Source organism: Canis lupus, chromosome 37 (genome assembly GCF_011100685.1).
Source record: "Canis lupus familiaris isolate Mischka breed German Shepherd chromosome 37, alternate assembly UU_Cfam_GSD_1.0, whole genome shotgun sequence".
Taxonomy (NCBI): domain Eukaryota; kingdom Metazoa; phylum Chordata; class Mammalia; order Carnivora; family Canidae; genus Canis; species Canis lupus.
Window position 1 is genome coordinate 28,470,175 of NC_049258.1, and position 25,111 is coordinate 28,495,285.

Below are 25,111 nucleotides of genomic sequence, written 5' to 3' on the forward strand. Positions count from 1 at the left end.
CGAGGTCAATGGGGCCCGAGGCGTGCGCGGCCGGTCGACCCCACCGACCCGACCCGCGTGGAGTGCAGTGGAGTCAGGCGCCGGATCCCGCCCACTGTCTCTGAAGCAGCGCCTCCTAATTTAGTCTTAGTTAAACATTAAGTAAGTGGCCCCAGGGGCTTGGCTAGGCAAAAGGTATTGGTTTGGTTTTGAAACACAATAAGGAACTACTTGGGTTTAAAAAAAAAAGCTGAAGACTGGACTCGTGATGGTAGCACAGGTCGTTTGGGGCTCCGCAGGGGTCACTTCATCACCCTGAACAATGATCTGCAGCCCCCCCCTCCCCCCGCACCCCCTTCTCCTTTATGACCATGGCTGGAAAATGTGCCCCGCCTTCTTCCCCACCCAGCCTGACCCTGCTCCTCGCCCCTCCCCCCCAAGACTGCAGCTCTGGGGTTGGGGTTGGTTCTGTTCTGATGAATTGTACTCCTCCCCCAGAGCGGCCCCCCATCCCGAGAATCCCTTCTAAACGCATCACTTAATCTCTCTCACGGGCGTGTGATTGCTTTACCGCTGAGCCAGGTATGAAGGGGTTTGGAACCCCGGCGGCCTGGAGGCAGGAGCCCTTGGTGGGGCTGCTCAAATGCTGCAAAACGCTGAACATTTCATGGAGTTTGGTGCACAGTGAGTCCTCTTCTCCCGTTGGTTTTATGATAGCTTTTCAAGTCTTATTTAAAAAAAAAAAAAAAAAAAAAGCATTTGCCGGGTCCTGCTCAGGCCGGAAGGCAAGCAGCAGCCAGGCAGGGAGAAGCAAGGCTGTTTCTCTGAATTCCCAGGAGTGGCCTGGGAAGGGGGTTGGAGGCTCCTGTCCCCCACTGCCTGTGGGTGAGTCCCCGCAGGGCTTTACAAAGCACCCTTCAGGACTGGACTTTGTCCCAGATTCCCTCCCATTCACTTGTAAAACAAAAGAGAATCAGCTAATCAGTAGGCCATGGGGTGGTGGGGTGGTGATGGCCATTCTTTCAGCTACAGTTTTCAAATAAAATCTTAACAATTCTATTCTTTTTTTCCCTGCCAATCAATCCCGTTTGCAGAGCTGTCGTCTTGAAGGGTCTGCTTACTGAGCACCCCCCCAGCCCCAAGCCCAGCGCTTTACATGTAAGAACCCCACTTCCTAGGTGAGAAAACTGAAACCCAGAGGGGTAAGTGGCTTACCCAAAGACACACAACCAGAGAGGAGCTTAGGGAATGTTCACACCTGGTGTTAGTCCCCAACACTGGGTCTTTCTCCTCTTGCTCAACTGGCTACACTTTACTTATCCACACCCACCCCCAATTCTTCAGAAACATGCTTGGTCTGTTTGGAACACCTCCTTTGCGAGGGCCCTCTATGGACCTTCTCTGTCCGTCAGTCCTCTGTGCTGTGGTCCTGGGAGCACCCCCGCCCTTGTCAGGCCCTAGGTGCCAGCAGGCCAGGGCCTCGGAGGGTGAGGGAGGGCCCTGGCGCCTTGTTTCAGGGCTGGCAGCCTGAGGACCGCCACCTACCCGTCCTGTGGGCTTGCCACACCTCGGCCCACGCTCCCATTCTGTATCCTCCCCAGCAGCCAAGCCTTAGAGGAGGAGGGAGGGTGGCCCTTTGTCCCATTAGGGGGTGGTGATTTGACCCGCAGGGGACTATCCGTGCTGGGGAAGGCCAGCATTTCCTGTCACTGTGCTTCTGGCCTCCTCTGCCCTCTGCATCCCTCGCCTGTGGGCCCTGCCAGGTGAGGATGAGGAGCCTTACAAAGGCCTCTGGAATCTTCTGGAAGCTTGAGAGCTGCTAGACAAACGTGGTGTTATTAACCAGATGGCTGTACTATCTCCTCCCCGCTGTCCTTCCACCAGAACAGCACCCAGGCTTCTCCGGAGGAGCCCTTTGCTGCCTCTTCTCCCCCCAGGGCAGACAGCATGGGCAGCCCTCTGTCTCGAGAGGCTGGCCTCCACCTTTTGGTCTGGTGGCCTCCGTGGGCACGCGATGGCCTCTGTGGCACACACCAGTGGCCGGGGGACACTTGGCCTGCTTGGTAGGAGTTGGGCCTCCATCATCTGAGGGTTCATCTGGGAAACTGAGGCTAGCCGGCCTGACCCCGGAGACCCTGGGCCCCTTTCCAGTCCACCTGCTGGTGTTGGCACCCCGCCTCCAGCACGGTCCCCTCCAGGCTCGATCCAGCGCACAGGCCCTCAGATGCCCCCAGTGAGGCTGCAGGGTCACCGCTGCACCGGCCGAGCCTGGCTGTTCCTCATGAGCGGAGCCTCTGTGCTGGCTGTCAGGACCCTGAAACCCAAGTGCAGTGACAGCTGTCATTCATGCAGTCCTGACTGAGCTGGGTGCGGAGCGGTGGGCCTCACAGACATGACGGCCTGCCACAGATGCGCTATTATTATTCCATCTTCAAGGCAAAGAAGCGATGTGAGCAGGCCAGCCAAGCTGGCATAGCCCATTGGGGACAGAGACAGGATTTGAACCCACGACCATCTGATCCCAGAGCCCTGGCTGAGAACCACTGCTCTCTGCACTAGCCTTTTCCCTTAATTATGTTCAGTGTACTCCCCACTTTTTTATGTATGTGATATGCCCGATTAATTTTATTTTTCATTTTGCAAGTAGAGAACCACAGTAATGCAAAAACCAAGAAAATCGGGAAAAGTATGCTAAATTTTACCGCACGTACTGGCTTGAGGGTAGCTCAGCCTTTTCCTGCCTATTTGCTGGCCCATCCACACAACATCTGATCACAGCTACTACACACTGCTCGTGATAAACAGGACTCAGAGTTCATGCATGAATACGTAAGAAAAAGGGGGATGTGGGGTTGGGATGACTCAGGAGTCTTTCAGCCTAAAAGGAACAAATGAATGAAATGATGGTTTGTTTACCCTGAGAGTGAGGAAACTTGGATTCTAATCCAAGTGAAAATTGCTCCCTCTCTCTTTACCCCAGTGAGTGCTGCAGGAGTAGGAGCAGAAGCGCTCCTGGGGGTGGGGGGCCGGGGGCCAGGGGCCGGGCCTCCTGCTTGCTGGCTGGCACAGGTGTGCCACCCGGTGTAGCCCAGAGTTGACCAATAACTCCCCAAATGGCCTTTATTTCTGGGCTTCGGTTTGACCATGGGTGAAATATGGAGCTGAACAAAGGGACCACAGGGCCCCTTATTTTTTGAGAGTGTCGTAACTATAAAAGTCCTGATGGAGATGGGTCTTGGCAGATACTCAGTCTTGCATCATAGGTTCTGACCTCAGCAATGCAATTGGACCCTATAGCATTTCCCTGGAGAGACGCCCCTACACCCTGACACGGTTAGCTCCTACCAGTTTCTCTTAGGGTCTCCCATGAAAAGCAATAGTGGTTCCTGGTGAAAAGGGGCCCTTAGGGAGATCACTGGACCCACCTCAAGTCTGAGTCACTAGGAGTCATTAGGCCTTGCAAATTCAAGCCAGGGGTTGGCGTGGGCGGAGGGACGCGCAGAGGGTTAAGCACCCACCCTAGTTGGGGCACAAATGCAGTGGCGCACATCAAGGCTGCAGATCTTTCCCTGAGCCTCCGTGTGCTCACGCGCTTGAGACCATTGTTGGTATTGCCTCTGCTCAGATTTAACGAGAAAAAGATGTTAGCTTTTGTTCCTTTTAAAATTAAATTTCTTCTGGCATTCGTAGGCACCGAAATCAGAAGGGGAAAATGTGTTGTTCAGTTTGAAAATGTTTTTCAAATGCGTAGCAGTTTGACTCTCGGGGTTGGGAAACGACATCCTGAGGGTTTTTCCAAAAACTGTTAGCTTGGAAATGAGCAGCTGTGAGCAGCAGCAAGCTCGCTTCCTTTTAAACTACCGCTGCTGTACAAATAAGGGCTCAGTGAATGAAATAAGGAGCTGATTTCTTTTATGAGGCCAAAATAGAAGGTTCAGTCAAAGGAGAAAAATGAATCTGCATTTAATACTAACTGGAATCTTAGTGACTCACCTGGATCAGGGCAGCCAGCAGGAAGTGAGCCTGCGCTCCTGGCCACACCCCACGACGGCTTCTTAGACCGGACCCCCCAGGAACAGATCAGGGTTGAGCAGTTCTCAGTGTTTGTCTACGAAAACATTTAGTTGGAAAGAATGGACATAGGGGTGGACTGAATGTCTCCATTTTTCTCTATGCCAACAAAAATCACAACGTGACTGCTTAATTAGAATTTATTTAAAAAAGGGGGGGGGGGGGGACTCAACTCACTTGGGTAAGCATTCCAAACAAGCTAAGTGTTCTTTGAGGCTTTTGCTTAACTGGGGCCTGGATTCAGAAATTCAAACCTAAATTGTACTGTAAAAGCTTTTAGAAGGCGTAAGACTGGATTTTATGTTTTTTTTTTTTTTAAAAAAACCATACTAGTCTACAAAGAATATTTGACTACTTTCCCTGGGGGCGATTAAAAGGGTGCGTTTAACACTGAATGGATTAAATAATTAACACTCTGTCAAAGGCCTGAGTTTCAGAAAACCAGGTGCCTGTCTTTGTTTAAAACCCTCTCAGTTACCTGCCAGGGCGTTTGAGGTGTGCTGATCTGTTATCTAGCTCTCTTAGGGATATTAATTTTGTGGGATTTTTATACATTCATGAGGAATATAGTTTAAGGAAAATCTACAAAAGAATATAAACCCACCGAGAGCCTTTTGAGGGGGTCACCTTTAAGATCAAAGCATATAAAGAGCCACTCAGATGGACCCTGGTTCAGAAAATATCTTTGGAAAAGGAACACCTTTTGTGATTGCGATTGCCCTAGAAAAGCCAAGGTGAATGGACAGATGCCCAAATTGAAACCCCATGATAAATAAGATACGCTTTTGAGGTCCTCTGGCCATTTTTCACCCTTTGCAACCCGAAATGCGGAGATTATGTGCGTTTAAACGCTAGCCAGTGATCCAAGTAGGAAGATTAGTGTGAAGCTGTCTCCTAGAACGTGGCGCTTGCATTCTTACACAGGTGTCAGGCTTAATTCGTCACCTGTAGTTTTTTGTTTGGGGATCTTGTAACCATAAACATTAGTCATCGATACCACCACTTAGGTCCTCAGCTACGTGCAGGTGCACCCCTGCCGAGCGGGCTGGGGGTAGCAGGAGTAAGTAAAGGCAGATTAACATGTGCTTGTCTCTTAAGATGATGAGATGGGGCTGGAGTGTCATTGATCTCACACCAGACCTTCACAGCTACTGTGACAACCCCCAGACACAAGCACTATAGAAATAGGCACTGTAGCATTTTCTAGATCTAAAATATGACATCAGGGGCACCTGGGGGGCTCAGCGGTTGAGCATCTGCCTTTGGCTCAGGTCCTGACCCCAGGGTCCTGGGATCGAGTCCCACATCAGGCTCCCTGCAAGGAGCCTGCTTCTCCCTCTGCCTATGTCTCTGCCTCTCTGTGTCTCTCATGAAAAAATAAATAAAATCTTAAAAATATATATATCTAAAAAACAATTGTGGCTGGGCAAAAGCACCCCTTAGGAAAGTTCAAAGGAAAACAATCTTATATTGAGTCACTATCCCATATGTTGAGTAAATAAGAGCAGGATTTAGAGACATCTAAGCGTTTGGTAAAGACTGAGCCTTTTTTCTTTTTTTCCTAAAGGAAAGTTTTCATCTTTTCACTCAGCGATCCAAGTTCTGGTTTCGCCTTGTGTCGACTTCTCAGAAAGCTCCTGGCAGTTTTCTTCGGTTTGTCCATAACCTAAGATGATGGTTTGAGGGCCATGAAAGGCTTGGCAATGTCAGAGCTGATCTTATAGTACTTGTACCAAAGTCCTTTTATTTTTATTTTTTAATTTAAATTCAATTAGCCAACATATCGCACATCATTAGTTTCAGATGTGGAGGTCAGTAATTCATCAGTTGCATGTAACACCCAGTGCTCATCCCAACACATGCCCCCCTTCATGCCCGTCACCCAGTCACCCCATCCCGCCCACCGCCCCTGCAGTGACCCTCCATTTGTTTCCTAGAGTTAAGAGTCTCTCATGCCTCCCTCTCTGATTTCTTCCCATTCAGTGTTCTGTTCCTTCCCCTATGGTCCTCTGTGCTATTTCTGAGGTTCCACCTGGGAGTGAAGCCGTATGATAGTTGTCTTTCTCTGACTAATTTCACTCAGCATAATTCCCTCCAACTCCACCCACGTCTATGTAAATGGTAAGATTTCATCCTTTCTAATGGCTGAGTAATATTCCATCGTGTACACACACCACATCTTCTTTATCCAGGCATCAGTTGATGGCCATCTGGGCTCTGTCCACCGTCTGGCTATTGTGGACGTTGCTGCTATAGACATTAGGGTGCAGGTGCCCCTTCGGAGCACTGTGTTTGTATCTTCTGGATAAATACCGAGCAGTGCGGTTGCTGGGCCATAGGGTAGCTCTATTTGTAACTTCTGGAGGAACCTCCATAGTTTTCCAGAGTGGCTGTACCAGCTTGTGTTCCCACCCACAGTGCACAAGGGCTCCCCTCTCTCTGCGTCCTTGCCAACATCTCTCATTCCCTGACTTGTTAATTTTAGCCATTCTGACTGGTGTGAGGTGGTATCTCATTGTGCTTTTGATTTGTATTTCCCCGATGCCAAGTGATATTAAGCATTTTTTCACATGTTCGTTGGCCATTTATATGTCTTCTTTAGAGAAATGTCTAAAGATATTCCATGACTGGATTATTTGTTCTTTGGGTGTTGAGTTAGATAAGTTCTTTATAGACCTTGGATACCAGCTTTTTATCTGATGTGTCATGTGCAAATATCTTCCCCCATTCCGTTGGTTGGCTTTTAGTTTTGTCGACTATTTCCTTTGCTGGGCAGAAGCTTTTTATCTTTTTTTTTTTTTTTTTTTTTTTTTTTTTTATGATAGTCACACACACACAGAGAGAGAGAGAGAGAGAGAGAGAGAGGCAGAGAGAGAAGCAGGCTCCATGCACCGGGAGCCCGACGTGGGATTCGATCCTGGGTCTCCAGGATCGCGCCCTGGGCCAAAGGCAGGCGCCAAACCGCTGCGCCACCCAGGGATCCCAGAAGCTTTTTATCTTGATGAAGCCCCAGTAGTTTGTTTTTGCCTTTGTTTACCTTGCTGTTGGAGGCATGTCTAACAGGAAATTGCTGCAGCTGAGGTCATAGAGGTTGCTGCCTGTGGTCTCCTCTAGGATTTTGATGGTTTCTTGTCTCACATTTAGATCTTTCATCCATTTGAGTCTATTTTTGTGTATGATGTGAGGAAATGGTCCAGGTTCATTCTTCTGCACGTGGCTGCCCAAATTTCCCAGCACCGTTTAATGAAGAGACTTTTTTCCATTGGATATTCTTTCCTGCTCTGTTGAAGATGAGGTGACCCTAGAGTTGAGGGTCCATTTCTAGGTTCTCTCTTTTTTTTTTTTTTTTTTTAATTTTTATTTATTTATGATAGTCACAGAGAGAGAGAGAGGCAGAGACACAGGCAGAGGGAGAAGCAGGCTCCATGCACCGGGAGCCCGACGTGGGATTCGATCCCGGGTCTCCAGGATCGCGCCCTGGGCCAAAGGCAGGCGCCAAACCGCTGCGCCACCCAGGGATCCCTCTAGGTTCTGTCTTATGTCTGTTTTTGTGCCAGTACACACTGTCTTGATGATCACAGCTTTGTAATGAGCTTTGTCTTGTAAATGATTGAACCCTGTCTCCTCTGACCAATCTGGATGATACCTGACTTGACCAAACTTGAAATTTCTCTCCCGGCCCAGGCCCCTGAACTTTGACCCACCTTTGCACCAACAGCACACAGCCCGTCCTGCAAGGCCATCCTGAGAATAAACCGAAATCAGAGTTCCACCCTCTGATCTGCTGTCCTGTCCACCTCCCCACCCCTAAGGAACATCTTCATTCTTCCCTCAGAAAGAGAAGCCCTTCTCTGCCAAATCTTTGAACAATTGCAGATCTCCCAATCAGAGGCGTTCCCCGATTGCTCTAGTCCCTCTCCCACCTTGCAATAATTGTTTCAATAAAGCCTATCCTTACCTAAATCCAGATTTAGGGAGGTTTTTTTGTTGGTTTGTTCAGTAGAGACAATGAAGAAGCACAAAGAATTCCACTCTAGAAGACCTCTGTGTGGAGGCACCACCTTTCTCTTTCAGATACCATTTTGTAGTTTGTGTTTGCTGCCCTTAGACAACACACAGTCTTTTGCATTGCATGATACCTTTCAGGAAGGCATATGAATTTTTCCTCTAACCAGAGCAACATATAAATAACAAAGAAAATTAGAAGACGGAGTCATCTTGTTCAGGCTAGTATTTAGAAGCCGGGTGGAGATCTAAAGATTGCTGCTCAAACACGAAGTGTGTTCCTAACTTTATTTTTTAGTGTCAAATCACAAGCATTTGATAGATTGATTACATTATAGTCGAGACAGTTGACGCTTGAACAACATGAGTTTGAGCTGTGCAGGTCCACTTATTCGTGGATTTTTTCTATAAATACAGACTAGCACTGTAAATGTAAATGTATTTTCTCTTTCTTATGATTTTCCTAATAGTATTTTGTTTTCTCTAGCTCACTGTAATGTATATAACAGTATATTAACACATATAACATACAAAAATGAGTTACCTGGCTGTTTTTATTATTAAGGCATGTAGTCGACAGTGGGCTATTAGTAGCTACATGTAAGGGGCACCCAGCTAGCTCAGTCAGGTGACTCTTGATCCTTGGGGTCATGAGTTTGAGCCCTATGTGTGGCGTAGAGTTTACTTAAAAAGGAAAGCACCAAAAAAAATAAAAATAAAAAATAAATTAAAATAAAGGGAAAAAACCTTTTTTTAAAAATCTACATGCATATTTTCCACTGTGCCTCTAACCTCTATGCTATTCGAGGATCAACTATATATTCAAATATAACTATAAAAGCATCTCCCACAAACAAACATTGCACCATTTCTGTATGTTTCCCCCTTTTATATATTTAGAGCTGGCTTTCCCAGCCTTCATGAGAACCATTGAGAACCTGCTCCCTAGCACCTCCTCCTCAGCAGAGTACAGATGGTCTATTAACTTGTTTTCTTACTGTTTCTAATCGAAGAAATGGTTCACAAAGAACGTGAATTTTTAAAGGATGCTGTATCATTTTCAAATAACATATGGGAAAACTATTTTAATGCTATTAGGACATACTGGCTGCTGATGAACTACATCAAATGTGTGTTCTAAATGTGTGTTGATCCCGGGACCTTGATCTCATGAGATGTATGGTCAGGTCTGTAGTAATCAATCTTAATTTTTTTGTTGTTGTTGTTCAGCCCATAGTTGATCCTAGAAGTTACGTAGTATGGGAGAAGGTATTACATAGTATTTTACCTAAGATTCTCAACTATATCCCAGAGTGCTGGCTACAAGCTGTAAATCCTATGTTATTGACCAGTATAAGTGACTGGCTGACTTATTTTTTCCTGACCTTGGTGGATCCAAAGGGTAGAACTTTTCAATCAGAACATCTGAATGGTCTCTTTTAACACAGGGAGCTGTGAAACAGAAAAGCTACAGTATAAACACAAGCACCTCAAAAGAGTTCATGGCCACTAGTCTTCACTTCACACACTGATATGTTTTCCATCACAGTGAGCAGAGACGTTCTCCAGGGGCCTTGGATGGTCCACTTATTCGTTTAGGGGAGATTTTTATTCTGTACTGTGTACGTGTAATTTTATACCTCCCACATTTCTGGAAACATTCCCTCGTTTCAAGCTGGCATCATCTTTATTTAGCACTATTGCGTTAACTTTATAATGAATCTCCTTCCAGCTGTTCAAATGCACCCCTGACACACACACACACACACACACACACGCACGCACAGCACGTAGAGTGATCTCCCTCATGCAAATGTGACCACATACCAAAAACATGTTAACATCCAAGCACCTTAAAACTGCCTGTGAGGCCTTTTCAGACTAGATTTCTGCTTAAATCTCTACCCTTAGCCCTTCTTCCTACCCCTGTCTGGCATCACAGAACTCTGATGACGCACACTCCCACCTCAGGGTATGCATTGTAGGCAAGCCATGTTCTGCTTTATGCTTTCTTCCAGTGCAGCCACCGCCTCTCATGATGTCACCTGTCCCTGCCCCCTGCAAGATCCAGCACCAGCACTATCCTTAGAGAGGCCACCCTTCATCTTGTATCTGCATCCCTACTAGAAGACTCCTCATTGTCCCTTGAAACTAACATGTAGTAGCAACTCAAGTAATTGGGTAAAATAAATAAAGGCTGTTTCTAAAGATGATTTAAGAGCTGTCCCCCTGTAGGGGACATACCTGTACAGAAGTAATTCATAGTTCAGGGCACTAAAGATACCCTGGGGAAAAAAATCTACAAAGTATACTAAGTACCCTAGAGATCTTTTAAAAATGGAATCTCCCCCATCCCACCTCCCGAAATCTGGAATGGTTCTCCAGGGCCCCTGATGGAAAGTCAGGACCCACGTTTGGTCCAAATCCCATCAAGGTTTTTCCAGTATGGAAGGAACAACGCTAGTTGTTTCTGAGCTGATTAATATTCAAATCGGAAACCAGATTCTTCTCTGCTTTTTTAAAAAGAGTGTCAGATCTTCGTTCTTACCTTGTCATTGCAGGGCAACAACTCAAATTTTAGTCACTGGTTCATTCATTGAACTGACACCCGACAATACTACTGTAAGCGCTGGGGAATAAGCCACGAGCAGGACAGCCGGCATCCTGCTCTCCTGGCTTTAGCGTGCGGGCAGCAGCGATGGCGGTAAGGAGGTCAGTGCAGCAAAGCTGGTTTGGTTACCGTTTGGGCCACAACCAGGGTGAGAGTAGAGACCTACCTGAAAGAAGGCGATCAAGAAAGAGCACTTTGCGGGGCCCCGGGGCGGCTCAGGGATTGAGCTTCTGCCTCGGCTCAGGGCATGATCCCAGGGTCCCAGGGTCGAGTCCCACACCGGGCTCCACTCAGGGAGCCTGCTTCTCCCTCTGCCTGTGTCTCTGCCTCTCTCTGTGTGTCTCTCATGAATAAATATATAAAATCTTTTAAAAATTTATTTAAAAAAAGAGCACTTTGGGATCCCTGGCTGGCTCAGCGGTTTGGTGCCTGCCTTTGGCCCAGGGCGCGATCCTGGAGTTCTGGGATCGAGTCCCACGTCGGGCTCCCAACATGGAACCTGCTTCTCCCTCCTCCTGTGTCTGCCCCCCTCCTCTATGTCTATCATAAATAAATAAATAAATCTTAAAAAAAAAAAAAAAGAGCACTTGGTGCTGTTTCATTTAACTTAAGGCTGGAAGGATGGGGGGGGGGCAGCCAGGTGGAAAGCTGGGGGAGAGATTCCAGGCTGAGACGGGTGGAAGGAGGGCAAAGCTCCCCAGTCCCGCGAGGTGCTATTGCAGACGGTCCCGAGCAGGGCAGGGCAGCTGCTGGGGGGAGGATGGGCCGATGACATATCTTGAAGTCCCAATAGTTCATTTTTGCTTTTGTTTCTTTTGCCTTCGTGGATGTATCTTGCAAGAAGTTACTATGGCCGAGTTCAAAAAGGGTGTTGCCTGTGTTCTTCTCTAGGATTTTGATGGAATCTTGTCTCACATTTAGATCTTTCATCCATTTTGAGTTTATCTTTGTGTCTGGTGCAAGAGAGTGGTCTAGTTTCATTCTTCTGCATGTGGATGTCCAATTTTCCCAGCACCATTTGTCTTTCTTCCAATGGATAGTCTTTCCTCCTTTATCGAATATTAGTTGACCATAAAGTTCAGGGTCCACTTCTGGGTTCTCTATTCTGTTCCATTGATCTATGTGCCTGTTTTTGTGCCAGTACCACACTGTCTTGATGACCACAGCTTTGTAGTACAACCTGAAATCTGGCATTGTGATGCCCCCAGCTATGGTTTTCTTTTTTAAAATTCCCCTGGCTATTCGGGATCTTTTCTGATTCCACACAAATCTTAAAATAATTTGTTCTAACTCTCTGAAGAAAGTCCATGGTATTTTGATAGGGATTGCATTAAACGTGTATATTGCCCTGGGTAACATTGACATTTTCACAATATTAATTCTGCCATTCCATGAGCATGGAATATTTTTCCATCTCTTTGTGTCTTCCTCAATTTCTTTCAGAAGTGTTCTATAGTTTTGAGGGTATAGATCCTTTACATCTTTGGTTAGGTCTATTCCTAGGTATCTTATGCTTTTGGGTGCAATTGTAAATGGGATTGACTCCTTAATTTCTCTTTCTTCATTCTCATTGTTAGTGTATAGAAATGCCACTGATTTCTGGGCATTGATACAGTCAACAAAACTAAAAGACAACCTACAGTTTGGGAGAAGATATTTACAAATGACATATCAGATAAAGGGCTAGTTTCCAAGATCTATAAAGAACTTATTAAACTCAACAGCAAAGAAACAAACAATCCAATCATGAAATGGGCAAAAGACATGAAGAGAAATCTCACAGAGGAAGACATAGACATGGCCAACACGCACATGATACAATGCTCCGCGTCACTGACCATCAGGGAAATACAAATCAAAACCACAATGAGATACCACCTCACGCCAGTGAGAATGGGGAAAATTAACAAGGCAGGAAACAACAAATGTTGGAGAGGATGCGGAGAAAAGGGAACCCTCATACACTGTTGGTGGGAATGTGAACTGGTGCAGCCACTCTGGAAAACTGTGTGGAGGTTCCTCAAAGAGTTAAAAATAGACCTGCCCTACGACCCAGCAATTGCACTGTTGGGGATTTACCCCAAAGATGCAGATGCAATGAAACGCCGGGACACCTGCACCCCGATGTTTATAGCAGCAATGGCCACAATAGCCAAACTGTGGAAGGAGCCTCGTGTCCATCAAAAGATGAATGGATAAAGAAGATGTGGTTTATGTATACAATGGAATATTCCTCAGCTATTAGAAATGACAAATACCCACCATTTGCTTCGACGTGGATGGAACTGGAGGGTATTATGCTGAGTGAAGTAAGTCAGTAGGAGAAGGACAAAACATTATATGTTCTCATTCATTTGGGGAATATAAATAATAGTGAAAGGGAATATAAGGGAAGGGAGAAGAAATGTGTGGGAAATATCAGAAAGGGAGACAGAATGTAAAGACTGCTAACTCTGGGAAACGAACTAGGGGTGGTAGAAGGGGAGGAGGGCGGGGGGTGGGAGTGAATGGGTGACAGTCACTGGGGATTATTCTGTATGTTAGTAAATTGAACACCAATAAAAAATAAATTAAAAAAAAAAACACGCGCAGCTCAGTGTAGACAGGGTGCGAGTCTCTGCAGGCAGGGGTAAGGTGGTCGGGAGGCCCTGCTGCGAGGGGCCCCTGGGCGCTTCCCGAGCAGCCCCAGGACGTGGCCTAGGCCCGTGGAGAGGTGCCCCCCGTGGGGACTAAGGGCCTAGGCCCGTGGAGAGGTGCCCCCCGTGGGGACTAAGGGCCTAGGCCCGTGGAGAGGTGCGCCCCGTGGGGACTAAGGGCCTAGGCCCGTGGAGAGGTGCGCCCCGCCGCCTTCCCGCGCCCCTTAGTCCCCGCGGGCTGGGATCCTGGCAGCTGGAGAGCGCGGGGCGCCTAGGGACAGAGCCGGGCTGGGGCTGGGGCTGGGGGGCTGGTCCCCTGCAGGCTCCCCGGAGTCGCGGATGCAGGGGGAGCGCGAGGACGCGGCTTTGGGGGAGAATCAGCTCGCGGTGCGGTGCGTGATGTTCTCAGATGAAAGACATTCTTGTCTTTCCAAAATGATAGGGAAACTCACTTCTCAGGGATGACGGCCCGGAAATACCTCCCTCCGTGTCTTCACCACCCGCCACCGGCCCCGGGCTCCTGGGAGCCGGGTAGTTGGGCTCATTTGCTCGCTGTGGTCGCGCTCACGCCAAGCAAGCCCTTCCCTGGAGCTTGCTGGGACCAGAGGCTCCTGGCAGAGACCGGAGGGACCGGGGTGCCCGCGCCCCAGGTGAGCTCCGACCTGGGGCGGCTCAGGGCGGCCTGAGCCCCGGGATGGCAGAGGCCTGGGCTGCACGTGGGGGCACTAGGCGGGCTGCCTGGACCTCGGGGCTCGGGGACTCTTCCTTTCTGGGCGAGCCCGTCCGAGGCCCAGGCGGTTCCCAGGACTCGAGGTTAAGTCTTAGACGAGGGCCCAGTACCCTTACGAGTGGGATGTGCCGTTGCTGTTACCACGGGGTGGGGGGCGAGGGGCAGTGGGGTCGTGGCCTGTGGTCATGCGATGCCTCTGCTTTCAGCGTGGAGGGAGGAGGAGAGATGGCCAGACGCGGGAGACAGCCCGCCTGGGGCCCTGGACGTCACGTCGATGTGGTTGGGACATGAGCGCCAGAGGGGCTTTGCCCAGGGCCGACAGCACAGCCCACGATGTCAAACTGAGTGGAAATAGCTGTTGTGTATGGAAAAAAAACAATAGAAGAGTCCATTTGGCTCTTCCCCCCGATTCACTGAGTAGCTGCCGCGGATCCGGGCGCCCCGGCCAGCAGCTGACGTCATCCGCGTTGTCCTAAGTGGATTTTCTTCCTCACATCCTAGGATTGTGGCCTCCGTAATCTTGTTAGCTGGCATATTGCATTGTTGTTATTCTTAGGCGGTTCCTTAGCTCTCCATTTCCTCCCCAGCCTCTTAACTGGTAATTGCGTCTGCTCAGGGATGGGGGGGCACGAGACGGCACCCCTGGAGGAAGCGGCCTCCCCCGGGAACGTGCAGGGGCGCGGGGTGAGGGCCCGGACCCGCGGCCTGCGGGCTGCCCTGGCCGCTCCTCCCGCCACTTAGCTCCCTGGGAAACTGCTCTCCGAGGAAAGAGAAGGGAGCAGACCCGGGCAGGCAGGAGGCCCCTGACCCTTGAACTTCCTCCAGTGGCGCCATAAACTATTCCTCTCTGCGCAGCCTGGTTCACTGGTCCCATGAAGGGGAAGGCGCCGACATGGGGTGACTGGATTCAGAACCTGCATAGACGAGGCTGCCTGGCTTGACTCCTGGGAGTCTTTAATCCTTCTGGAAAGAAGGCTTTTTCTTTCTTTTTTTTTTTTTTTTTTCCTCTTGAGTGGCCACCATTTCAGGGCTTTCCTGAGTTGTGTAAGATGGTCAAGAGAGGCCACCTCGAGCTGCACATGCTCTCAACGCCTGAGAGCCTCCCTTGACAGGAAGCCACCTTGAGGTGACCCAGCTCCGACTAAATGTGTGAGGAGAGCCTGGGACGGCCCGAAAAACTAGGGGGTCCAGTGTCAGACCTTCAGCCTAAAATCAGGCTCAGCATGTCATGTCATGTCAGCATGATGGGCAACCTCACCCCAGCCCCACCACATCCGGAGGCTTCCTCGTCCACAGACGCTGCCATAGAAAGGCAGGCAGGTGCAGTGTGGTCATGTTTTTTCTTGTCCCCGAGTAATGCAGGGCTAGACTCTGTCTGAGGCTGGATATATTTCGAGACATACCGAACCTGAACCCCATTTAAATAGTACCTACATTTTTTCTAGTTAATTTCTTTTCCTTCTTCAGAAAATTCTGACACATATTACAGAAAACAAATGCTTTAGCCTACACGGCCGTTTTTTGTTAGGGTTTGGGTGGAGTTGAAAGGGGACACGTAAGAACATTCATTTTTATGACCAACACTTTTTAAGACCGAGGCTTTATGGTGAAGCACAACTTACCTGGGTGCCACTAGCACGGCCCGAGCCTTAAGAAGAGCCTGGGTGGGCAGGCGTTCCTTGTGTCACTCTCGTAAGTTCTCCCATTTCTCAGGCCCACTCCTAGAACACGAGTGATTTGGAATTGTGGAAACATTTGTGAAGGATGAATGAAACAGAGAAACTGGCCGAGGTGAAGTGGGAGATTTGCTCAATTAAATTTTTTTTAAAACATCACCAAGAATTAGGATATGTACATGAAAATGTCTTGGGAAAATTTAGAGATCGAAAGCTGGTGATTTAAATTTAACCTGCTAGTCTCCGCTTCTTATCATGTCCTTGGAAACGAGTAAGAGAGTGACTTGCTAGGGTCCTTTGAAGGTAGAAAAGAGTGCTTTCCTGACTTACTGCCAGAGCACATCCCATATTTGCTTTATCATATGCACCGTATATAGGCTGCTGTTAGCGATGTTGATTCTTTACATCTAAATCATCTAAATGGCTCCCAAGATGATTTATATATATAAGCAAGTGAGGATTCAGGTAAGGCCAGCTTACTAGTAATGCACTTTGCTGCAAAGCTCTAGCTTGCTGTTGATGAACACAAGAGCCCTGTGGGGAAATGATAGCACATTTTGGAAGCTATTATTAGAAATGGCCAAGCCAGTGAGCTTCCCATTCAGCTCGGGGATGACCTTGCACACAGCTTTGGCAGGACTGAGGGATTCAGGAATAATGATCGAAGACTTTACACCACAGCTTTCCGGAGGGGCCGTGATTGTCATCCACGATCATCATGAAACCATCATGATCCAGGAACAGTGAGGGCATGGGCCACGGTCTTAGGTTCATCCACATCTCCAAGGTCATCATGGATCACCTTGGCCAGGAGGGCCCAGCACTCAGTCTGTAGATGGCAATACTGACAATCTTGAAGCAGTTGTCATTGTCACATCATCTCCCTTTCTGGGGTTGGTGACATCAACACAAGGATTCAGGATAATAATCCTTCGTCTTCATCTTTCAAGTGAGTGCTGGCCTTGCGTAAGATGGTGAAGATAGTGGGCTCTGTGAGGTATTCAGCGCATCACCCCATCTGATGTTGGTGGGATCTTGCTTCTGGAAAATGAGGATGGAATTCCCATTGAATGTCAGCTTTCCATTCTCAGCCTTGATGGTTCCTTGAACGTGCGAAGGGTATGTATGATCACTTATTAACAAGTAGTCTGGTTATCAAGTTCAAGGAACAAATCAGTAATGGCCACAGTGGCCACTTTGGAAGCAGGCAGGTGACAAGGCACCTGATATAGGTAAATCCCCTTAAGCCAACTTTTACCATCATGACAAGGATGTGGCTGGCACTGCATAAAAAGGTGAAGCTTCTGGGGCAACTGGGTGGCTCAGTAGGTTGAGCGGCTGACTCTTGGTTTGGCTCAGGGTCCTGGGATCGAGCCCTGCGTTGGGTTCCCTGCTCGGGGCCGAGGCCTCTGCTGGAGAATTTCTCTTCTTATCCCTCTGCCCCTACTCCCACTCACTGTCTCTCTCTCTCTAAAATAGATAAATGAAAAAAAAGGGGGGTGAGGCTTCTATTGAGTGAGGAGGGACTGAGAGAGTTGCATGAGTTTTAAACATGAAAAAGGAAGTAATACATTTTAGGCCAGGAGACAAGGGCTATGAGTTGCTCAAATCTATTTGGTTCCTGAGTTCTAGACGGCAAGTAGCATGAGGTTTGATAGCAAGAAATTTATCCAAATTTTTACCTAAATCTCTTCAGTTTCCGATTTCAGGATAGAAGAATTTGGATAGTGAGAGATACATGCATCTTCAGTGCCCGCCTGCTTGCGTGCTTGCCTGCGTGCATGCATTCATTTTTTCAGGACCTACCTTGTTGCAGGGGCCAAGGCATAAAACAAGCATAGCCGGGACACCTGAGCAGCTCAGTTGGTTGAGTCTCCAATCTTGATTTTGGCTCAGGTCGTGGGATGGAGCCCGCAGTTTGCTCCACGCTCAGCGGGGATCTGCTCCTCCCTCTCCCTCTACTCCTCCCCCTGCTAGCACATGTGCTCTCGCTTTCCCTCTCAAATAAATAAATAACATCTTTGAAAAAAAGCATAGCCTAAACTAAGGTAATTGTATAAAAATGAGTGGAGATCAGTAACTGCAGGACTATGATTCCCAGAACACCTAGTACGTGCGGCGAGTTTTTATTTTTTAAACATGTACGTCTTGGTTCTACTTATGTTGTAAAATATAATCAATAACAGGTCATGATTTCACAAATGTTTTACTAGAAAGGAGTAAGCCAATTTGAAGACCAGTATTATTTAATAACATGAGTCATCTGTGCATGCGACACAATCTAGACGGTGGTTTGTAACCGATTATCGTTTGAATAACGCTAATGAGAGCTGGGCACTGAGGGGACCCCAAGGCCACATAGGTACGGGGCGGGGGGCACAGAAAGGGTCCCACCAAAAGTCCAGACATATTCCAGGTAAAACTCTGCTGGGTCAATCTTGAAAATCCTAAAACACTAGTCACTTAGGCTGTTCTTGCCCCATAAAGACCAAGGATGATGATGCTTGGCTGATTGGCGAAGCCAATTGGCCAAGAATTCAGTTAGGCTCTTGGCTCCAATGGCTTGCGGTGATTCTCCTTAAAGTGTTGGGTTTCTAACCTGTGGAAAAGTCCTGTGGCAGGTTTTTCTGTGTTTGATGCAGGCAAGAGCAGAAAGGGTTGTAGGTTAAGAATAGTCAGCCAAGACCGAAGATGGACTTTCCTTCCAGCTTAAATTCTGAGACTTTTTTCCGCTGTAGCCTTGGCTGGCTTGGCTGGCGGGTTACGTACACAGATTTTAGCGCCCGCTTGGAGATGCGAGTAGTTTGTGGTTTCAATCAGATGAGAAAGTTGAACACGGTGAGTCAGTGACCTCTAACCGCATTTTGGCTTTAAAGGGGGATCTCTAACAATAAAGGTTTTGATCCTTCCGTATTATTTTGCAGTTTATTTTTCTGCACTCAGCAGGACAGACAAGGGAAATACTTAAAAATGTGAGCAAGACGTCTCCAAGAAAGGAATTTTCTTTGCGATGGTTACGTTGTTATCTGAAGTGAGTTCTTGTTTGTCTTTGTGGGAAAAATTCAAACAGTACACAAGATACCCACGAGACCTCCGTTCCTACCAGCCGCCCCCACCCGTGATTCTACCTCGAGGATTTCCCACGTGCCTCCATGCATTTGTATGCAAATGCACTTTTAAAAATACAAATGGGATCAATATATACTCTTGCAGCCTCTGGCTTTTTCTCACTTGACCGCATATGTCACAATGCTTTTTGAACTGTCGCATAATTTATTTAACCAGTGGCCTGTCACGGATATTTAGAGCTGTTTCCAGGTTTTTGCGATCGGTTGGTTGGCTGAAGGAGGGCAGGCTTGTGCATGGTTTCAGCTTCCATATGTGCTCTAACTATTAGGACTGAAGACCCCCATTCCCTCTCTGGGTGCCATTCTGGATGTGGCCTCTTTCCAGAGGCGAGTACAAAACCTTGGTCCCAACCTTCTGCTGGATGGCTCACTGGTGGAATGGTACAGATAGGAATTGAAAATTAATCTCTTACTCCCAAGGGCAGTCAGGTGACCTCTATTGAGCGCCACATGAGTGAAATGGGTTAAGATCATAGAATTTGGGCTCCTTAAGGAAAGATATCTGTTTGACTGTATTAATCATCAGAGGCCAGGTGGTGGAGTATGGTGACAAGAGTGGAGGATTTGGAGTCAGAAAACAAAATTCAAATCCAGCTCCACTACCCTGATTGTGTTGTCTTTAGCCAGACACTCACCTTCCCGGTTTCCTCATCCATAAAATAGGAAGGATATGAACATTAAAATAAACAAGGTCTGTGAAAACGCCCTGGATAAAAAAAAAATCACTGCATCACTGCACAAACATCAGGTTATTACTTAACCCGCCTCCTTCTTAATCATGAAAAGGAGGCTCAGTTGGTTTGAAGTAATTTTCCTGAAGGTGTTCATACCTATGTGACTTCATTGCTAATCTTGGTACCTTCAATGTTTGTCTTCAAAAAGTTCAGAAGCAGATCTGAGCTTGAAAAAAATGGAGCGCTAGAAGGAACCAGCAAAGGTTGTCACTTCGTTATTTGATTTTTCTCACCTGTCATTTGTGCTTTAGTTATTATACCTCCATTTCCACGGGACTCTGAATACGGAAAGACCAGTTTTCTGTCAGTCTTCTGGGATTTATAGTGTTTGCTGTAATTTCTTTGTTTTGGTGCTTCAGGCATGGAATGAAATCTTATTAGTTTGAAATTACAGTTGCTTCTCTCAGTGACTCACCACCCAGCCCGTGAGCACACACACACACACACACACACACACAGCCAGAGAACGCACTGGAAATGGGCTCAGAATTTTAAAGAGTAAATAAAGTAATGCCACAAGTATGAGAAGAGATTCACCAACTGAAAACAACTTTGCACACTGGCTGGTGGGCAGTGGCTTCTAGAATGTTCCGAAAGGACCACCACAAAGAGCTGCTTTTAATTCACTCCCTGACACCAAACAAGCTGCCACAGAGCCTCACTGCTTCCAAGGAGAAGGGACGACTCTACCCTGAGTAAACGAACACAGCCAAGCGCAGCCAGTCTTTCATAAAAGTATTGATCTGAAAAGGTTCCACAGCTTCAAAAAAAAAAAAATTGCTTTAGAAATGAGTCCTCTAGGGGCCCCTGGATGGCCCCGTGGTTGAGCATCTGCATGACCCCGGGGTCCCGGGATTGAGTCCCGCATCGGGCTCCCTGCAGGACCCTGCTTCTCCCTCTGCCTGTGTCTCTGCCTTTTTCTGTGTCTCTCAGGAATAAATAAATAAAATCTTTGGAGAAAAAAAAAACCCTAATCCTGGTTTGAAGTTGAGTGGGTTTCCAGCAGCTCCTCTGTGGCATGGGCCGTCACCCCTGGGTGCCCTGCAGAACCGGGTCGGGGCAGGCCCGAGCAGGGCTCCTGGAGCACAGAGTACTAGGAATCCCCGTAGCCGCTTCCCTGGACTCAATACAGGAAGGCGTTGTCCCTAAGACTTTGCAGCAAAGGGCTTCAAGAACACAGAGAAGGATTTCAGGACCCATTTTAATGTCTAGGTTTTTTTTATTCATTTGTATGTTTTATTAAAGTCTGGGCTCTGGATTAAATTAAAATCCCAGCTTTTTTTTTTAAGATTTTATTTATTTATTTGAAAGAGAGAGAAGGAGAAAGCAGGAGAGCATAAGCACTGGAGAGGGAGAAGCAGGCTGCCCATCCAGCAGGTAGCCCCATGCAGCACTCGATCCCAGGACCCTGGGACCATGACCTGAGCCAACGGCAGCTGCTCAACAAACTGAGGCCCCCAGGTGCCCCTAGTTTCTTTTTAGGAATATAATTCTATGGTTTTTAGTGGATCCATATAGTTGCACAACCCTTACCCCCATCCCCAACTATTCTAAAAATAGTTTCATCTGCCCCAGAAGGAACCTCCTGTCCCCATTCCCCTCCCCTCCTGCCCCAGACAACCCTTAATCTACTTGCTGTCTCCAAGGGTTGGCCTGTGTTGAACATTTCAATAAATGGAATTATATTATTATATTATTATTATAGAATATTTGTCCTTTCATCGTCTGGCTGCTGTCACTTGGCATACTGCTGCCAAGGTCCATCCTTGTGTCTGTACCTCATTGCTTTTTATGGACACATAATATTCTGTTGTAAGGACATCCTGCTCATTGCTTCTCCATTCACCAGTTGATGGATGTTTGGGTTGTTTAAACTCCTTGGCTGGTGTGAAGGATGATGCTAAGATCATTTGTGGGCAAGTTTCTGTGAGGACACAGGTTTTCGGTTCTCAGGGCTTCGTACCTGGAAGTGGAAGGATTGGGGGTCTGGCCTTTCCTTACCCAAATCATCATATCAGCAACCTGAGAAGAAGAGGAAGGAGCTTAATTTGGTTGGACTAAGAAATGATACGGGTCTGTAACTGGTAGAGAAGCTGTGGCCTGTGGGTTACATGTTAGTGTTCTCTAGTCCGCAGCAGTTAAAGAATGATATAACCAAATTCCTGGCTCCTGAAAAATAAATCCATGGATAGGCCATGAATCCCAGTGACCCACAATGTTTCCACCCCCTTAAATCCCGAGGGACACACTGTAGTTACTGTGATTCCCCCCGGGCAGAGGAAGCTGTGGGTAGAGAAGGAAGGAAGGAAGGAAGGAAGGAAGGAAGGAAGGAAGGAAGGAAGGAAGGAAGGAAGATGTTCAAGTTTATCAAAAGGTGTGGGTGGGTGGAAGAGGTTAGGGGGACATAATCTGAGAAGAGCCTCTTGATGCTCCCTGTATCATACAGAAGATTTAGCTTTTATTATAACAACAGTGGAGCCTTTAAACCATGGGGATGGGGGTGTTTGAGAGGAGGAGGATAAATGATAAATGATGGGGAGGTTCAGCCGGTCATCTCAGTGCATAAGAAAGAGGGAGTAACTGCCTAGTAATAATGTTCTTTCAAGGATCCTCTATGTTTGGAGCTATCTAGGTTTTATTTATACTAGTGTGAAGAGTAAAGTCTGGTTAATCTAAGATGTGTTAGACGGGGTGAAGCTGTCAGTGGGATCGTGATAGCCAGAAAGGGCTACCACATTAGGAGAACTTCTCTGACGGCCCCAGAGAAGCCCAGATGTGAAGAAGAGACCCCACGTTGGAAGTCCTCTGTGCCGGGAAGACCTGTTTTGTGTTGACAGAATTGGTTTCCTAGAAAAGCTTGGGATCTGCTTGGGATCAACGTCAGACTCTCCAGAGAACTGAATTTTTCCCCCCACTTACACATTTCCTTTATCTTAAAATCAGGGCAGAAGTAAAAAAATAAAAACAGACTGATTCCTCATCACAAAATGCTCTAGGGCCCCAGCACCATGCAGGAGACCCAAGACAGCTGGCTAAGGCGTTAATGATCTGTAATTGCTTCCTGTCTTGCCTCCTCTCATGGATTTTTCCTTTACGTGTAGGCCTTTGGGGCCTCAGCCCAAAGGAACGTGATGGATGATGAAACTTAATTTGGTCCCTTTAGGCAGGGGAGCCTTTCAACAATGGAAAGCGAAGCCCTCCGTTTAGGGCAAGCCGTGTCAAGTTAATCATTGCACTCTTGACTGCAGAGTAAATGGAGAAATAGTTCTCTTCTGCCATAGGACTCTCTTTCTTTATTTAAAGATTGATATATTTTAGAGCAAGTGAGCACACGAGCAAGAGGAGGGACAGAGGGGAGGGAGAGAAAGAGAGAACCCACTGACTGGGGACCCCTGCGGAGCTCGACGTGGGGCTCAATGCCAGCACCCTTGAGATCATGACCTGGGCTGAAATCGAGAGCCAGCCACCCAACCGACTGAGCCACCCCGATGCCTCTGCCACAGTACTCTTTGTAATAGACTTTATTTTTCAGAGTGGTTTTGGGTTCATGGCAAAGTTGAGTGAGAAATCGTGATTTCCCATATAATCCTTGCCTTCAACCAGGCACAGCCTCCCACTAGGAACATCCCTCCCTACAGCAGTGCATTTATTACAACTGACGAGCCTACACTGACACATGATGATCACCGAAGCCCGTAGTCTACAGTTCACTCTTGCTGTTGCACCTTCTATGGGTTTGAACAAATGTATGATGACCCTTTGCCGCCATTACAGTGCGTACAGAAGCGTTTCACCACTTTGCCTATTCATCCTTCCTCTCTTCCAAAGTCTCGCAACCCCTGATCTTTTCATTTCTCCATAGTTTTGCCTTTTCCAGAATATTCTATAGTTGGAAACTTAGAATATGTCACCTTTTCAGATGGTTTTCTTTCACTTGCCAGTGTGGACTTGAGGTACTCCCATGTCTTCTCAGGGCTCAAAAACTCACTCCTTTTTAGCGCTGAATAATATTCCTTTGTCTGGATATATCCACTCACCTACTGAAGGGACGGCTTGGTTGGGTCTAAGTTTTGGCTCTTATGAATGAGCTGCCGTGAGCACGCATGTACAGGCTTTTGTGTGGACATAAGTTTTCGATTCATTTGGGTTAAATACGAAGGAGCACGATGGCTGAATCTTACGGTAAGAGAACGTTTCGTTTTGCCAGAAACCACCAAGCTGCCTTCCAAAGTGGCTGTGACGTCTTGCATCCCCACCAGCAATGAATGAGCCTTCTCGTTTCTCTCCCCCTCCTCATCAACATTTGGTGGTGTCAGCAGTTTAGATTTTGGCCATTCTGATAGATGTAATGTAATGATAGCACATGGATTTATTTTGTAATTCCCTAATAACATGTGATGCTAATATCTGCAGTATTGTTTCTAATATTTTTGACTTTTTGATTTTGTCAGATCCAGCACACTTTTTTTTTTTTTTAAAGCAGGACAGTGCTGTTTCACTGGACCAATAAGATGCAAAGACTCCAAGCATACTTTCTGCCAATGTTTCACTTCATATGCTCTCCGAGAACAAAGATCTTGTCTACCTTGTTCTCCACGGTCAACCCCAAAACAGCACGGTGCCTGTTCATTCACATACTGTTTGCTGAATATAGTGGATTTAATGGTAGTCTTCAAAAAGACGTGGGACCTGTGGACACTATCTTGAGAAAAAGAATGATGGCAGATGTAATTCAGTTAAGTAAGATCTTGAGATGAGGAGATGGTCTTGGATATCTGAGTGGGCCCTTCCATGATAAGTACCCTTAAAAGAAAAAGGCAGAGGAAGAGTTGAGATGGACAGAAGATCAGGAGACAGAAGGAAGGGGAAGAGACAATGTGAGCACAGGGGCAGAGATTGGAGCCCCCCCCTCCAGGGCCCCCAGGAGGGCCTACAGCCACCAGACACTAGGTGGAGGAAACAAAGAAAGGACTCTGCCCTGGGAGTGTGGCCCTGCTGACACCTTGATTTCAGACATCTGGCCTCCAAGCTCTAGGCAACCGCTAATCTATTCTGTCTTTATGGATCTACTGATTCTGGATATTTCATATAAACGGAATCATGCAATATGTAGCCTTTTGTGTCTGGCTTCCTAAATTTAGCATAATTGCATTGCCTTTTACATTCTTTTTTTTTTAAGATTTTATTCATTCATGAGAGATGCAGAGACAGAGACAGAGGGAGAAGCAGGCTCCTTGCAGGGAGCCTAATGTGGGATTTGATCCCAGGACCCCAGGATCATGACCTGAGCCAAAGGCAGATGCTCAACCACTGAGCCACCCCAGTGCCCCCATTCTTCCAACTCTTATAAACCTATTCAACAGTCTCCCAGCTTAATTTTTTTTTTAAATCTGTCTACTGCCCCACTTTTGCCAACCTTGATCCCTTTCTCTCTCACCTGGATGTTGCAATATTCCCATACCTGGTCTTCTTCCCTCTAGTCTTGGGGTCTTTGCCTTCACTCTGCCCAGGACACCTGAGGACAGATCCGGTCTGCCTACA

General features: G+C 47.3%; 1 protein-coding gene and 1 long non-coding RNA gene across 3 annotated transcripts in view; both read left to right on the forward strand.

The window, feature by feature from the left end:
- The window catches only part of SGPP2 (sphingosine-1-phosphate phosphatase 2), a 101,781-nt gene that overhangs the window by 47,753 nt on the left and 28,917 nt on the right, over positions 1 to 25,111 (forward strand).
- On the forward strand, positions 419 to 24,761 carry LOC119877918. Of its 2 annotated transcripts, none has more exons than XR_005385438.1 (4): positions 419 to 663; positions 1,074 to 1,157; positions 2,627 to 2,808; positions 24,054 to 24,761. It is a non-coding gene; the product is annotated as an uncharacterized LOC119877918 (long non-coding RNA). The 2 variants fall into 2 exon arrangements; XR_005385439.1 differs by lacking the exon at positions 24,054 to 24,761 and adding an exon at positions 5,618 to 5,842.